This window comes from Achroia grisella, unplaced genomic scaffold (genome assembly GCF_030625045.1).
Source record: "Achroia grisella isolate CSIRO2021 unplaced genomic scaffold, CSIRO_AGI_Agris_v1 utg770, whole genome shotgun sequence".
Taxonomy (NCBI): domain Eukaryota; kingdom Metazoa; phylum Arthropoda; class Insecta; order Lepidoptera; family Pyralidae; genus Achroia; species Achroia grisella.
In genome coordinates, this window is record NW_026713016.1 from 3,562,020 (window position 1) to 3,581,348 (window position 19,329).

The 19,329-nt window shown below is 31.9% G+C and overlaps 1 protein-coding gene across 5 annotated transcripts in view; it reads left to right on the plus strand.

The window, feature by feature from the left end:
- The window catches only part of LOC131850430 (uncharacterized), a 78,917-nt gene that overhangs the window by 47,935 nt on the left and 11,653 nt on the right, over window positions 1–19,329 (plus strand). The gene's annotated exons all lie outside the window — the stretch shown is intronic.

A 19,329-nucleotide genomic window follows, 5' to 3' on the forward strand; every position in this document is an offset into this window, starting at 1 on the left:
GTATTAGCCAAAAAAGATAGAAGGTTTGTGTGGAAACGATATGTACAAAAGGTTGTGGGTAAGTTCAGATATGACGACTGATAGGGATCAGTGAAAGAAGAGGACATACTGCACCGACTTCAAATAATGGAAAGGCAGTGATGAAGTGATGATGAAGTGTTAGCCAGATAAAACAATCATATCTCATCTCCTCGTCTTTCAACCAGTATACAGGATACACGAAATTTAATACTTTTTTAAACAGTTTCTGGTATTTCTTGGTTTTCAGGTATTTCTTTAATTTGTACCATCAAAAGTTAAACTCAGGATTTCAATTGCTAACCTGATGCGTATAACCACGCATCAAAAATCTTGCCGTTCTATGGCGGTACTTAAAAAAGTAATTTCTTTATATTTTTAAATAAAAATAAGCTTTTGTATAATTTTAAAAGCTATGTTTCACATTTATGTTAAGTATAAGATCAGCGTGTAAAGTATTTTTTTAAATATAAACTTCTTAAGACCATGTATATTAGCTACAGTGGAGTTATTGAATTCTGAACCATTAGTATATTGTTTTATTGAATCCAATAACAAATATACATAAGACAACAAAAGAATATTGACATAAAGACAAAAGAATGGTATGAATAGAATTGAAATCAAAACAAATAATAATAACCAATGATAATCTATATATAGTTATAAACAACTAGGTAACATTCTAATAATATTTGTGGAATATAAAAAATAACTCTGTTCGTTGTTAAACCAACAAATTCACAGAATTAAACTCGTGTTAAAGTTAATATTGTTGCATATACCGTATAACATTTCAATTCTTACTACTTACATTATAATGTTAACGTGACTAATTAGACTTTCTTTTTTATTATATATTCGTACTTATTTAAAGAGATATTTTGTATGGCTATAATGCTCCAAAAGTAGTATTTCGACATACAGATACTGGTTTAATATATTTTTACCTTTTTTTTACGTTATATTCATACCGTGTACTCGTAACTTTTGGCCGGGTCTATTATTTACATACTATTTACAATTTCATACCACAGCTGTATTATAACTGTAGTATGTATGTATTATATCTTTATAATATACCTGATCCTTGTAACTTCATAATTTTTCTACATTGTAGCTCCTATGGGTTATAGTGTGTGTGTGTTATATAGCCTATAGTCTTTATTGATAAATGGGCTATACACAACACGACAACAATTTTCAAAATCGGATCATTAGTATCGAAGATTACACCGAGCATTTAAACTCTCAAACATAACCTCTCTATATTATTAGTACAGATAAGTTCATCATTTTACTTTTAGATAATCCACTAAAAAATAGAATCAAACTCAAATTTGTGCACACAATCAGCTACACGGTCTGCGTGATTTTTAAGCGCAGTAACAACTTCCCTTGTACTTGCTGTTAAATATAATGGGCCTCGCCATTTTCTGACATTCTAATCACATTATATTCTTGAGATAACGCGGTAATTACTTTAAATGCTCTAATTTAGCTTTTGTCGATTACGACATTTAAAAACTTGATTTTTACTAAGAGCTTAACTTAAGAGCGAGGTCAGTTTTCATTTTTTATACAATTATATTTTATGTATTCAATGAACAGATTTCAACTCGCGTACAAGTATTATCCAATAAAGTGTGTAAATCAATATTATACCACAGACTACGATCTATTTATTTTGTACCCTTCTTTACCATCACTTTATGGACTATTTGAATCAGAGTAAATTTCAAGACCAGTTGCTGATGGTTCCATTACAAACTCCATACTGCTCTTAACACGTGCACTGATAAAAATGCCTTTTCGTAAGTTAAGTATTAGAGTATGCTCTTGAAGTGGTATAGGTTTAAAATAACTTTACGTGTTGTATTGAAAATATGTGCTTCACTTCAAAAGTTCACGTTCAACATTCTAATTGAAATCAGATTCAAAAATAATTTCAAATGTCTTAGAAATATATATACACACGCACACCGACACTTTCGTAATATATACGTATACATATTTAGTCATAAGTGCAAAAAAGTATCAAAAATACATTTTCTAAGAGAATTGATGAAATAATGTAGGGAGTCCCTTGCTAGCATTAACCACTAACCCAAATGGTAGAAGGCATTTTCAATATTGTGGGAAACATAATTTTTACATATTGTTAGACCTACAATGACAGTCACTGGCAGTTTTTATATTCGTTTATCCATATTTAAAATATGAGAGTTCTTTTTATACATTTTGTTTTATATCACTTCTGTCACTTCGCTCTGCTATAATAAACGTCTCTAAAAGCATCTCTATTATTTTCATTAATTTTTACTCATATGATGAACAATTGTAAGCCATCGGCTAATTCGAGGCATAGGTAAACAATCTTAGGCATATCAAAACTAATCTTACCTGCGATTTAGCAAAAATTGTCGGGAAAGAAAAGTACCTCCTCGTTTTGGCTGTATTTTGATAAAGCAAGTGTCTTAGCTACTTATTTCAATGAACCTTTTAAGTTACTAGATATCTTAGTTAAAAGTGACTGGATTTTGAATATTCATTTAGCTGTCAGTGCGGTTAGTTTTATTGTTAGTCAGCATTTCTTTTCGAAACAAACTATAATCTACTGTTGTAAAATAAGTACCTACATGAACAAGTATTTTTTACCTACGTATATTTAGTAATAATTGCAACCCGCCACAGTTTCACACGGATGCATTGGAAATCTTTACTTTAATACGTATGTATTTTACATATAAATCAACTCTTCAATTACTCTATGTATTGCTGAAACTGCATTAAAATCCGTTGTGTAATATAAAAGACATAAGCGAACAGACAGTGGCAGCGACTTGTTTTATACTATGTAAAGAAGATCATTATTTTCGCACATACATTTCTTTCCATATCTACACATACGGGATACAGGAAGGTAGATAACATTACATTCACTCCACTGTATGTTGCTGTAAACATACTCAAAGAACCGTAACAGCTGCAATTATCAGACATCGCGTGGGCGTTTGTTTTGACCTCCATGCGCCGTGACACGGTACAAAACAATCGCTATGATACTCCTACGTATGGTAGTGGGAACGATTTCCTTCGAAGTTCCATTCTTTAGGCTGAATACACGTTCGTACAGATTTATAAAGCAGGTACCTTTATATTAAAAATAATAACACTATTACGCATATAAGTAATAATACGCAAAAAATATTGTGGTCGTATTTATTTACACTTATTTTTTGTGTTGAATATTTTGTAGAAAATTAAGATATCCAACGATGATTTTGTGTAAGCTTACAGGAACTTATAAGTAGTAGTAAGTTTATAAGTATGAAAATTATAAACACGAGTGTTTGTGAACATGGAAAGGTAAATTTGGTGGTTTTCCACCGTACGTTCCTCCAGAAAGTTTTTGCCAAGTACATTGTGAAATCGTCTAGCAACAATGCTTTTCTTTTCCAAGCTATATTGCTATCTTCGAGTAAAAAGATTATTATTTAAAAGGAGCAACAACTCTCCAGATATTCCCCCAAGGTCAAGGTTATCTTTTACCATCAGAGAATGCAAGATTGTTTGCCTCTATGCTATAAAAATCTCATTCGCAAGACTTCTAGGTGGATTCCAATAAAATTTATCACATATTGTAGGACATAAATATTGTCAATTAAAACATACAACTTACGGACAAATATCAACTTACCTTTTACGCGACTTTCCGCGATCGTCGCGGGATACAGTTACTTATCACAATAAACGAGTTTTTTCATTGATAATGACGTAATGGTGTACCAGCCTGCGTTAATTTCGTAAGATATACTTTATATTACCCGATACCTTCGCCAAAATTTAACGGGTTTCGGAGATTTCTTTTTGCATACGTTTGGATTTATTGCCTTACTCCTCACGATTATAAAGGTATTTTTATTTAAAACTAAATATACATTTCAGTATATTTTGCGTTTATTTATTAAAATTAATATTTATTAAATTAAATAAAAAAACTTGACGAGGTACAGAAGTCATTAAACATTAACATGAATTAAGTATCCTTGCCCAATATTTAGTGTCAAATATCTAGTCTAGAGTCGCGCTCGATTTACTAAACATCTAAGTACCTTTGAAGTCCAAGATTACAAAACAACGGACAGTTAACAAGCATTTCGTAAGTTGAATTTCGCGGTGCGACCACCGATTTTCAAGGTACATTTTACGGTGAGCTTTGTGTTGAAAGGTCCTTGCACCATGAGGTAATCAGATAAAGTGGCGCGCAGCTGCTATGGGGCTTCGGTTCATCTCGTCGCGGGCCGCAGTCCCCGTTGCCGGCTTGTTAAGTTGTTAGTCTGAAACTCGTCGCGCACGCGGCCGTACGTAGCTGGCCTTAGCACGACCACGAACACGTGCCCACCGCGCAGTACGATACCATCAATAAAAGTAATTTTGATCAACGATCCAATCCCGAACCGGTCAATGAACTTAGCAATTAGAATATCAATGTACACCAGCTTTTGCTACGTAAAAGTTTGTGCATTTTTAAAACCTGAGTACGTTTTTCGGTTTGTAATGACAAAATCTACCCCGCGAAACATAAGTACGAAAGTAGGTACTTAATTATTACTGTGGTTTCAAGTTAAAAAACTTCAGAGTAAAGCCTAAAATGCTCATGTTATGGAGATTCATACCCTGCAGTGAAACGTTAATGGATTCTTGTTGTTATAGTATGGTGGATTTGTTTTGGGTATTGTGATCTTCTTAATAATCTTATAATTCAATGCAGTTGCGTAGTATGCAGCATTCTTCATAAGTGTATATAATACCTTGGACTATTGGCGTAAATGCGGAAGCCGGTTAACTTAATACTGGAAATATTGTATTCTGTTATATAATAGATACCATAATGTGTAAAAAAAATAAGTATCTATTTAGTATATATACCTACATTTTCTATAAGATATACATTTGGATATTAATTAAAACAGTCTATGAAATGTCTACTGAAAAGATAAATGGAACTATAATTGGAAATTACAATTTAGTATGCTATTACTGTTCATTTATTTGGCTTAGTATATAAAACAAATCACCGCAAATAAGGAACAATATTAACATAATACAAATATCTATAAATAAGTCGTAAATATCTGCTAACTCGACTTTGTAAATACACAATTCACAATGGTTCAGAGTAGATATGTTAGATCTTTAATATACCAAGTACTTCTTTAATATACCAGTATATACTAGGCATTATTTTTAATGTTGTCCATTTATCAGTAGAGTAAATAGTACAGTAAAAAACATATTATTGAAGGTGCTGTTGGATGTTTTGTTCTAATATTTACATTTAATAATACGTTATTAAAATATAGGTAGATTAATCTGGCAACAAAACACATGACAACATTTTTTTTAAATATATGAATATAAAATATTTAAAGTGACTACCCATATACCATATTATAGTAGGTATACCTAGTTGAGTACAATTATTTTGAATTAAACATATGTGATAAGTTGCATTGCATACTTAGGCAATATCAATTCATGTGTGTCCTAATTAAACGTCAATTGTTTACAATAATGTACATATGGTGTATAAATAAATGATGTAGTCCGTCATTTCGTTATCCTCATATACCATTTAGGATCATAACGTTGGGGTGTATTTTTATCGACTTTATTGATTTATTAATAGGACAGAAATAAACTTAATAATTATTAAACTTAATAAACTTAAGTAATTCATAATAATTTTTTTAGCTCTTTGCCTAATCGTTTACATATCATTTCGTTGTTTTTGATTGTTTATTAGGTATATAATATGTATTTAATACCATGTCTGAACAGGTATATGTATATTCCCACTTATGGATGAAAAAAAACGTATAAAAATATTTTCATAATTAAGAAAAACAAAATAGTTATATATAACTTGTACAAATGTATAGTATTAAGAACAACATATTTTCTTAGGCTTATTAGACAGTTTATATTTTGTGAATAAGAACAATTTTGTGTCAAAAGTACAGTTAATATTATTTCACGTTGTCGCTTAATAATGTACCGAAATATTAAAGGATGATGTATAAAATATGATCCTTTTAACCCAAGGGCGAGAGCTTTTTAAAATAACCCTCTTCAAAAGCACACGACGCGCGACGGCTCGCTCCGTAGCTACCAAAATTAATCGGCCCTGAAATATAATTATGTTATAGTTTATACATCAGTACTAGCTGACCTGGCCACATGTTGCTGTGACCCGGCCACGCTTTTCCATACTTCAGTAGTTCTAATATTGAGGTCAATATAAAGATATATGTATCATATCTCTATAGATAAATGTTGGATAGATCGAAATTAAACAAAGTGTGTAAAATTTTATAACATATTGTTGAATAATTTCGGCATTTAATACATCGTAATGTGAGATTTTTATACACTCATGAAGATGTACTTATAGGTGGAACGCACAGAAATACATATGCTTACTCTCAACTGAATACGACATATCTGCGATATATTGATTCTCTTATCATCTTATCATTAACAAGTGCTATGGCATATCTATTGAGATTAAGAGTGATTGCATTCCTTCAAATCATAAATGTCAATCAATTTATGTTAATTATATGTTAATGTTAATATAAGTACGTGATCATTATTAGAGATAAGAACATAAACTTCATAAAACTAAATACCTACTTTATATTTTGTGTTTTATACTTTATATTGACATTAATGGACACTTGAGTCCTAGTTTTTACAACGTGATAGTTTAATAATTAGCTAGTATACCTATGTAATACTAGATACACTTCCAAACCACAGACGGACGTTACTTTTGCAGTCTTTATTAGATAATACAGGCAATTTAGAGTGTTAATACGTTTTCATTTCCTTAAGTATATTATTACTAAATAAATGAATAATGTGTGAATATTATTAAGACATACATAGGTAATAGGTATATATTACGTAACATATTCGGATAGAAAACTATAATAGTAATATTTACTTATTTAATAATTAACCATTAACCGTAACCATTGTTATTTTAGACACAGGTTCCCAAAGTTATTTGACCATCGCCCGCTTTCTGAATAAAATTTTCTGCTGCCTACCAACCCCGCACACGCCGCACTGGGTGTGCGGGGGTTTACAAAAGACTTCGCTCCGCTGAGATCTTAAAACCCCATCTTTTCAAACACAAAGTATTTAAACGTAAGAAAGAAAAGGTTCACATTTTGACGATTCTTTATACGTGCACGTTACGCGACGACAGCTGTACGAAAACCGAATCGAATTTTATTCTTCTTTATGCAACTGATACGGTTTTTTGATTAAATTATATAATAAGTACCTAATATTTCAAAACTAGTTGCCAATCAATAATTACTGTAAGTGTAAAATAAATCTAGGTATTATTATAATAAATATATTATGTGGTAAAACTAACAAAATAATACTTCCTCGTTATTTTTCAATTTGATCTAGGTTGATTCCAAATTCAAACATCGACATATAATAAAGCACCTTTCTAATTGAAATTATTTTACACAAATGAGTGGTAGAAAATCTCTATAGCAAAGAAAGCGTTTAAATAAGTTTCTGGTGGGTGGAGCACAAGCAGGAACGCCTCATTCTGTGGCCTAATTGTTGTCGAAATTGCGTTACTATGGCAACATTGAATAGCTTTAGCAGCTTTTAGCTCAGTTTATTAAAGACCAACTGGATGGTCGAAACTTAAAGACTGGTGACTTAACAGAATATAATATAAAATGAACGATTGTGAATCTCAAGATGTATTTAATAGTAAAGACTCGTGAGTTGTAGTGTAGTGAAATTCTTTTATATTGCTGTGCGGAATATCCTATTTATTTTGCATAATAAGACATAGCAGAACTAGTTCAAGCTAGCAATCAAATTATACATACCGCTATTTATTTCTTATTCGGTAATTAGCTGGTAGTGTCGGTATTAACCAGGGTTGTCGACCTTAATTTTATTTGACGCGTACGAAAAAATAAAAGAAGTCATACATTATCGGCACAGTTTGACTCTTCCACCTCGTCGTCATATTTTGAGTACAGGTTTGCTACAATTAGGTTTGTTTGTGCTTACACTACTTACACTAAATAAATCAGTGCTAAAAACAAATTTTTGACTGCAGTGAAATACTTATTAATATCCATAAATAAGTTTCAGTAGATCAAATTGTACTAGGATGAAGATATCATCCTACCTCGTACCAAAGATAAAAAAATATAAAAATACTTGTATGAGGATTCTCATTTGGTTGGCATCCCTGGTATACACGTTCTGTATGTTACTTTCGGTGCATAAAATGACCACGCCTTTCATATACCTAATGTTTCTTTTATGCATATATGTACAGTGTTTCGTACATTAATTTTTGAGTACATCAGTTTGTTTTTTTAGTTGGGTACATTTATTTTATCAGCAATTTATGATCATTGCTACATAGATTATGCGATGCTGTAAATATGTCGAAGTCATGTGCTGCTTTTAATACTTAGATGAAATTATGTATTAAATAAGATTTATAAGAAAAGCACACAGGTTACAAAATTATTTTGTTACGACTAACGTCAAATGAATCATATTATAATATCGACTGTCCGAACTCATTCTGTAAGAATTTCCTTTATATATATACTATTTTAATACATAATATGCAGGTATATTTTCGATACAATAACATAAATTAGTTTCTTTGTATATTATATATTACCTACAGAACCCTTAATTCTCTTGTTCCCCACACTTTTATATCAATATAATTCGTAACACGTTAACGACCTACCTACATAATCGTAATAATTTGTGTCAAACGTAACAAGAGATTATTGAATAGTACCATCGAAATGCACAAGTACCTAATCTACTAGGAGTAGTCTTTTTATTCATTTCGGACCACTTACCTTTTTATTCTGCAATATTATCTCTAATGGCATTGTCATATTTAAAATCACGTCATTACCCAACTTTCTCAAAACTGCGACAAAATCGACCTTTGTCACCTCAGACCGCACGCTAACTTAACCATTACTTCTAAATGGGTTAACTTTCATTATAATTCTGTATGAATTACAAAACTCATGCCAAATGAATTTAGTTCTAGAAGCTTTTTACCTCTGCCATGTCCATGTGGAGTTGAAATATTAATAAAAATGAATATATATATATATATATTAATATTTTGTTTATTAATAAATATATATATTTTTTTTTCGTTACAATATATATTTATGTATATATATACGAATGGAATGATCATAAAATAAATTAACAGATTTAAACAGGACATTTTAAATAGTATAGTAAATACTTCTAGTGCTTGTGTACTACAAGATTAAAAAATATTTCAGAATTGTTGTATGTTTGTGGTATTCTGATGTATAAACTATATTATTGTAAAGATTCATCAAAATCCGTTCAATAGTTTTTGTGAAATAGTAACAAACATCCATCTATCCATCCATATTCACAAACATTCGCGTCTATAATATTAGTAAGATATCTAAATAATTTATGTTGCTTTCGTTTTATTGTATTATAAATATACACTATTGTATTATGGACCAAAAAAGATTCTATTATAATAATGGTCATAGAACTGTTGCAAAGTATGGGAGCAAAAAATATTCATCAAGATAATTGTGAACTCGTGAGAAATGATTTCACAGGATTTGGAAACAGTAAATTGAATTTATTCAGATCCATTGAAAATCGTCTAGTTGTCGTAATGACATGGTGCAATTGAAAGAATTACAAATTGTGTAAATATTGTCAATTATTTATAAATGTAGAATATTTATCCTTACAAATTGTGATAAGGTACGTATTTTATTAATATCCATTAGCTTTTTTTCGTCAGACAATTGTAAAAATAAATCTCTCTATAGTTATATGCGTAATTATGTATTTATATATAGGTAATGATTGGCTGTTGGCAAAATAAATAGAAAAAAAATTCATAAAATGAAATAATGTTACCTAATATGTAATATATAGTAGTAATAGTAAAAGATAATTTAAAATATAAGTAGCAAATTAATTATTTTTTAACGATATCCTGGTACCTACATAGTAGCATAAAAACGTATTACTTATAGCGTTTCATAACTACTTACAAAATAAGATTTCTTGTTGGGTGACATGTCCATTACCTAATGTTATATAGGTACATTGGAAAGTAGTCGTACATACCCCGAAATTAAGTGTAAATTAAAAAAGACAAAACTATCACGTAACTGCGTTCTATTTTTAAAATTTTTATTTTTTCTACATATGGCGCGCGCGACGAGAAATGATCCGTTTATGTAGATGGCATTTCAATTATCCAGAGTATTTACGTCACTAAAAATATAATATATTTTATGAATCTATGTAAAATATTGATTTCATCACGGCATATTTGCAAACAATTGTTTGCATTGATTCATTTTGAAAAGTATCTCCACAAAACTAAAAAAATTTAAAACATACAAACGCAATGCCAAATCTTATAAAACGTAGTGTTAATAGCACTGTAATTATATTATTATTATCTATGGTAGTATATAATATTCTCTTAGGTGGTAGTAACAGTAGTACTTAACTATCTGATTTCGTATATTTCAAATCGTAAACGGTGTTCATTAATTATTTTATTTCCTCATATCTCTTTAGTATTAAACTACTTGCAAATCATATTGAAGTTAACCAATTCTTTTATCATAATGTCAGCACTGACTTAGAGTACCTATCTACCTATTGCAGCTCTGAATTACTAGGAATTTAAAAAAGACAAGCTAAGCAGTAACTATGTCATCGGGTGTTTTTGTAACTTTAATAGGCAATATAACGACGGGGTTAGAAATGTTAATCTATCATTTTTATATAATATATATTGAGAAGAATTAACCTTTTCATATTTCACGCATGTCGTCTGCCAATCTTTCATCGTGTACCGTGGTACACGACGAAAGACTACATTTACAATATAAAATGTCGTAATGAATTATGTAACGCCTCTCAGAGCATATTTGACATAGAGGTTCATTACCTAAAAAATAAATTAATATTATTTTATGTAGGTATTTTACAGCAACGATTAGAATCACAAATTTTCTTTAAATACAAATGTAATTGTGGTTGTTTTACCAGTGAGTGGTAGTGAATGGGTGATTTGTGAAGTGAAGGTGAACTAAAATATCGTGCTGTGATGAAGATGGAAAAGCCCAGTGTTATGTTGGAGAAGGAGGCGCCGGTCAAAGGCATAGTGGCCCAAGTGGTCACCATGTTAAATGGCCAAGCACAGGCAAGGTACGTTGGTTTAATGAGAAACATGATTTATAAATTATAATACAATAGCAGAATTTTACTTAATATATATTCACTGTTGACAGACATAATTTTACTAATTATCCATAACGTTACCTAGCCATAGTGCACTTTTACAAGCGACTATACTTTACGCGCCAAAATAATAACCTATATATCCCATTTTAAATTTGGCGCGTAATCTAGATCATTTGCATCCATAGACTTCGTGCAACCGTTTTAAAAGTTATTAATCGTTCTGGTAGAGTGTGTAACTTAAGTGGCTTGGTTTTTACAGCATATGCAAGACCGTCTTAAAATAAAATATTTTTTTGTGAAACTATTTTAGAATTATCTGAGGTTGTTATGGTTCATTTCCCCTATGTAGTGCCAACTCTTATAAAACGCAGTGTTAATTGCTTTGTGCTTACGGATATACTGTAACCACTTGGACTCATCTTGGTTTGGGACTTGGGTCATTACTAAATAATTTTCCGTTTTAGTTATTTATTGTACGGACAGATGCCCGTAGATAATTTAGCTTTGTAATTCTTCAGTCTATTCGGAAACTAATCACATTGGTTTTTCATTACATATTTTCTCTCGATGCGCAACGGTGTCCCCAATATCTTCACATGGCTAAACCCTTATATGATTTGTAAGGCCATGTATTTGTATTAGGTCCATATAAGTTTACCAACAACATGCTTTGGTTAATGTCGGTTATTTTGGTACATTAAGATTTCTGAACAGACGTGGTGTAGATTTAGTTTATCATTCGCTACAGTCGATAAAATTCATTGAGTGTCCTCTCCACCGATAGCACTAAAATCCAAGTAATGAATATTCTTCTTCATTTCAAACTGTAAACTTTAATCATATTGCGCTCTACACCTACTGAAAGAATCGCATAAATTCAATCATTCCAATTTAGTCAACGAAACCATTAAAATAATCAGTGGGTACCAGTATACTGCAAGCAATTCCAATGCAATTTAATAATTACATCACCTATTAAAATGACATGATTGTAAATATCTACTTTCTCTGTAATAAATACATTTAAATACTTTTTTGTCGTCTTTAAACAATATTGCGTCATAGTACCGATCATATTGGAAAAACTAAAGTGTCTAAGGCATAATTTCCATTGTATTATTACATTAGCTTTTTTGACCAATCTATCATCACATCAAATTTCATTAAAATACCTTTAGATGTTTAGTCGTGAAAAGGCAGTAATCAGATAGATACACTTCCGCATTCAAAATATTTATGTGAAATTAAGTCTTCAGATACTAATATACTCCTAGTATAATTCGAACTACTTTTGGATATACGAGTACGCAATAAAACGCTCTTGTTTATTAAGATATCTATCCTAATGTCCGAAATTTGCACGTGGGCTGTATTTTTGGCTATGTCAATGTAATAAACGCCCACACCAGAATATTGTAAAGTATCGTAGACCATTGGCATTGAAAATCTGATAAACATTAGCAAATTAATTTGGTGTTATATGAATAGGGTTAGTATATAAACTGAATTGCAATAAATATAGATAAATACTTACGACTACTTAAACAGAGAAAATTTTAAACTTAGCCCTGAAGCTACATTGTATGCTACATTGCTACTAAGTATGCAGAGTTATTTGGCGTTATAAAAGTATACAATAAGTAATAATTTGTTTATAAAAGTACAAATCGATTTCATGTCTCTTATTCTTTTTTGTAATATCTTTATAAAGTTTGTCTTGATGTACATAGGTACAAATAAAATGGTGAATGGATACGCAGCTTTAGGTATATTTACTTTACTCTTTTTGATACACAGTTATATTAAATAAGTAACTATACGATTTGTACATCTTGTTTCGTCGACGGCAAAAGCACGTATATATTTTCTAACAGTAGTCACTTATCTAAGCAACGGTAAAGAATTCAATTATCGAATAGATTCGTTCTATATTTTATTTTCCACTTACTGCCGAAATAAAATTCTCAAAATAACGTAAACTTTTTGTAATTTTCGCTAAATGCTTGAATTTCAAAGATTCTTTTGCCAATCACAAATACTAGATTGCGCTCCAGATTGTTCTGGATTGTTACAGTTCGGGAATATACAGCAAAACTGCGGTTCCACAATGAAGAGGGTTTTAATGTAACAAGTATTTACTGATGATCTCATTAAATTTAATTAATATCCTTGTTATCTACTTTGGACATCAAGTTGATCCATCTTTACAGCCACAATATTAGTCATTCAAATTACCAGTTAAGATTTTGATGTGCGAATGTGTGAATGAGTGCTATCCTAAATGAAGCATGTACTCGCACATACATATACATGTAAGAAATTGTTTTCTTACCATTTGTAATATTTTATGATAAAAATAAATTGACGATGGTACACAATATGAACTAGCTGCATGTCCATAAATAACGACTATGGGAAATGTAATTTATTGAGCCTTTAGGGCGTTAAAAGGAAACGATTAATAGCTATAGATTATTTCGCTGCATTGTTGAGGATGTTTTAGTTGATAGAAGCATCGTCGTCATAATTAGATATTTTTATTAGTGGCATTACGATTAATAAGTGACTTTAATTCAGGGAATTAGCGAGAGAATATTTTGTGATTCTAAGATAAATAGTAAGATTGATACTTCGCTTCATTTGTCAGCTAATAAACTATACGTAAGTAAGTACATGGCCAGTGCATCAGATGGACAGTTACTAATAGTGGAACAAAACACAAGATATCAATCAAAGTCAGCCACAATGCGCATGTAATTTGACTCTTTTATAAGATGTGTACGATATCCGTCTGCGTGGAGCTACAGTTGCGGTTACCATTTCTGCTCGAGGTCAGACAACTTATTTATCTATGACTATTCTACGTGACGGCTCTCGCTCCACTTCCCAATTAGTAGATACTCGTGCCAGATTGTTGCCCACTTACATGCATACCAGAAATAATGCTATTTAGAATTATATACCATAGTCAGTGTTGTTCACAGCTAGACAACTGATAAAAATACTGATATTTTTTTTTATTTTGGAAAGACCAATTCACAGAATCATATATAATATGTGTTTGCATGACGTGCTAGACCATCGAGACCATCAAATGCTTGCGGTTCACCCGTCCATCTGTCTGTTAGTCGGTAGTTTATTTCATATATTATTATTGTTGTCAGTTCGAAATTTGGAATAATTTGAAATACTCTTGTTTCTTGACCCAATCTCATTTAAAATGAAAACGATTTTAATTTCTTCAATGAAATATAAAAAAATCAAATTGTTTTATTTTTTAGTATAGGTTGGTACTATATGGATTCCAGTATAAGTGTTATATGTTAAATGGTTTATTTAAAATATATTGTTTATTATAAATCGGTTTCTATTTGTTATATTTGTTGTATTATTAACTATTCTTTGTCTGCCCTTAACTAATCTAACAATAATGACAAATATTATATAACCTAGTGTTAGATTTGTTATGTTACCCGGAACTATATACAAGCAAATTAAGAAACTATAATTACGATCCCGAGAAATCACTCACTACCCACCCACTTACGCTAGTACGCTACTAAGATCATACAATTGTTTATATTTAAAATAGATTACATAAGTGACTCAGACAGTCACTCTAGCCGAAAATCCCGTATTTACGATAAATTTAAAAGTAAAACTGCACTGAAATCACATGTTTCGAAAGAGATCTGGAAGCCGACATAACCTAATGCTGTTAGCATCAAGTTGTAACGACAGCCCATCTATTGCTGAAGTTTGTAGAACGGCATACGAACTATTAAAACACATAACCACTCTACCAATACTTTAAAGAAAGTGACGAAGTGCAGTTGTCAGTACTCGGACTGTCCAGAAAAAATACTTACAAAATTAATTCAGATAAGCAGAGATATTGAAACATCTCGATATTTATGCAACTGCGGATATACCTGTGTCATGAATCTGTAATGACAAATAAGGAGGTGAAACTTTTGCAAAGATAACATATAGGTATGTACATGGATATTTTCGACAGAATATAGCTCGCAATAAAATCTATATGTTAATACAATTTTAAGTTGTTTCCCGAAACCTACAAGTTATCAATACGACTATGCTTTATAAATTTATATTTATATGTCATTTTAATCAGAACCATTGTGCATTCAATAGTACGTTCCTGGTGGTTTAGCGATTTTGCACATTGTCCTGCTCCCGATAATGTAATTATACTCATGTGCATCAGCATCTTTAATAGTTTTATCTATTTTTAACATTCATCCATTAGACATTTATTCGTCATAATAGTAATTCTACCAGGTTTCAAAGTAGATGGCACTGTAATGTTAAAAAAAAGCCGTACCTGTTGATATTCTTTTATTCACCTTTACACTCTGATAATAGTAAATACTTATTTCGTGAGCTGGGCTCTTGCTTTTATGCAATATAAATACATAGAAAAATTGCCAATGGTAACAAGCGGCAATAGATTACGAAATGATTAAAATAGGTAGTAATCGTTATACATTATTATCTATATATGGATTTTGTTTTGAATAGTGGGAGTGGTTTGCCGTCTCCACATTAATTTGGATAAACAACGTTTCGGTCCGCCGACATACTGGTGCACAGCGTGACCGAAGTTGGACTTGATAGCTGACAACTCCGCTAACGCTATTCAATGCCATTGACTAATTTTATTTTCTATCATAAATATAAATAGTTTGCTTGACATTATAAACATCGTGTTTAGATAATTATTTATGTCGAATGCAAATTGGAGAAGTTCTTAGTAAAAATATTTGGATTCATCAAAATCAAAATGAAATTACGTAAATACAATTTACAGGATTTACGTTGTTATAAAAGTAGAAGAACTGCTTTTGAAGCAATTAAAAACATGAATAGATATTACATACCTATATTGTGTACCTAAATAGTCTCAATAATTCTGAAATGCAGACAAAAATAATTAAAATAATTGTCGAATATTTTTTTACGATATTTTATACATTTATAATTATTTACAAACGAGCCTTATCAAGCTATATCCTCATGATAGCCTAATTCTACAGTTCTTGTGATCTTGTTATACCATTGTTGAAGTAGTGTATTTGCTTTCATTCTCATTGTGTCGGTCTGAACGGGATGTTACTTACCATGTAATATTTTGTTATTGCACAAGAGATAATAGCAATGGAAGATAATTTTGGTATTGTTGGTTGGTATATTCTTTTAAACATCACAATTGTCGTGGTAATGGAGACGTTTACCATTATCAAATTATTTATTACATAGACTAAATAAGAAACACTAAACAGTAATGCAACAGTCTACATTAATATAAAATTAAAGGGTACAAACTTATTCGATGCATCAAAATTCTTCTCAAACAAATAAATCAGGAATGTACGACTCCAAACTCAATGATGTTTCCCTAATAGAATGTGATAAAAATGAATCAGCTGGCGAGGACGGAGGGGCGATTATTGAACGGGCACGCGCATGCGCTGTATTCGCCTGTGACATTGGGACCGGCAACCCCTACAAAACAAACAAACGCATCGAGACAGTGACACTGACCTACAAGACCCTCTACTATAGGCTTTCTCAGCAAGTAACATTAACTTTACGACTCAGAATAATGAGCTATTTATTTTTGTGAAAGAAAATTATGAAGAAGTGAGGAGTATTAGCTCGTACAAGTGGTTGTGTAGTGAAGTAAACTGCAAAGCGAAATAAACAAAATCACGTGCAAAAGAAAGTGGTCGTGGTCTCGGTTGGCGGAGAATGAGCGTAACGCGCGATGTGACGCTGCCGACATTAGAATCGGTAGTTCAGTGTTCTCCCTTTCCGACACACCTGGCTGCGTCATTTGATACATTGCTGTAACTAAGCTAAATGTCGACGCCCTCACGCGTGCTTATATCTCCGGTATCATTGTCAAATGAACGGTGGACCATGCCGTCCATCAGGACACGGCCGGTTAACCCGAGTTAGTTTATAGGTAGTGCAACAGTACATCAGTTGGAAACAGAGTGTAACAAAAAGAAATCCGCGTTATGATTGTGAACAGTTCAGCATGAATGGACAGGGTTGACGCCACGAGATCTGATTTTTCCGGACGCGCTGATGCGGCGTCAGTGGCGGTGGCTGGGCCGATAGCGCGGTCTGCGCGCGAACTTCAGTCGGCCGCGTGCGTGCGCGCTGTGAAAGTCTCCCGCGCGTTATGCGTTCTGTATCGGCCACGTCCTCTGCGCCCGGTGCGGCCGCTCCTGTCCAGCATGCCCTGGGCGCGCGACGCCAGAAGACAGACCTTCACGTCGCAGACATCGCTCCAGGACGCTCCTCGAGCCCCGCACCTAGTCTGCGCAGCCAGAAGGCTAAACAGTACAGGTGGATCATTTGCAAAATATTCAACAGCTGTGTTTTTTTTTATTGTGAAACAAGGTTTACGTTTGTTGCTAGTGGATCTAGAATAGACGCGGTGTATTATTAGAATTTCAATATAAGATTGAATAGAACTGTTTCGGTCCCTAAGCATGTGCGGCGTGCTGAGTTATCGTGTTATCTAGTACTATTATCAATATCATAACTACCTATAGTTTCAGATTCAAGTATTGATGTCAGCCCATTGTTATCATTTAAATAGACAAATATAACTAAATATGTATAAGCATCAACATTCTTCCAAACTATTCAGTTAATATTTACAGTGCAGATCGGTTTTTCTATGAATCAGGTCATGTTCTAATATTTATTCACATCTGATTAAAGTAACAAACGTTGGCAATAAGTCTTTGTTTTGTATACCGGAAAGGTCAGAATTACCTACTCGACAACGAAACCGCAAGGCCAAACGAACGGCAGTTGTATGGATATTTTAAAAACAGAACTTGCATCAAGGCTATTATAGTAAAATTATGATAATCCTTAAATGCAAACCTAAGCGCCTAAATCTATTTATGGGTTAACGTGTAGGTACGCGTACCTACATATAGCAATTTGTATATCTATGTACGTAATGAAATTTTATAAAAATAACTACGTTAGTGCAATGCAGGAAGATCATATATTTTATAATGTACTTGGCTATTTCATTAGAAATTAGTTACGTAAATTAATTACTATACTAAATCCAAAAAGTAATAAACAAAGATAAAAGCTGCTAATGTACGTGACGTGTTTTAATAAAATTAATTTTATATAATGGGAATGGGATCAAAACTAGAAACAAATGATTTACTATTAATTTTATACAATTTAATAAATTGTTGTGAATGGCTGAGTTATTGTAAGTGAAATGCTCTTGCACACTGTCACTGTCTGTTGCAAAGGTCTGCGTGCGCTAACTATTGTTATTTTCTACTTTTCTTTCATGCTCTATTGCCCGATTATTTCGTAATCGTTTATTTTGTTTACTGAACAACTGCACAATTGTCTGTAGCATCCGTGAACCTAATGTATATCCTGTTATAGTAATTATAGGTTGTTAGAATTTATCCTTATTTGCGCATATATGGCTATAGCTATTCTATTAAAATATACGTAGTTCACTGCTGTAAATGGGTACACTAAAGCAACAGAATAAATTAAATCCAATTACAGAATTTAGGTTATTTTTGTTTGACCCATTTGGTTTGATAATGTCGACGTGATGTTAATGTTTCGCGTTAGGTGTCTGGCCTTAATCGTATCTAGTTCTGTTGATATTAAGTAATTCACTAACAAGTGTCTAATTTACTTTAATTGTAGCTGTCCAAATTTATCCGTACACGATATATCTGTATGATATCTAGAAACCAATTACCATGAATCTTTGAGACCTAATATATCTATCTATCTATCTATCTATCTAATTGTTTGGATGGACCTAGATAATAAAGATTTTATCTATTTATCTGTTATAGCCAGCAATATAACAAGTCAGGTTGATATCCACGTAATCACCTTAAAAACCTCACTTCA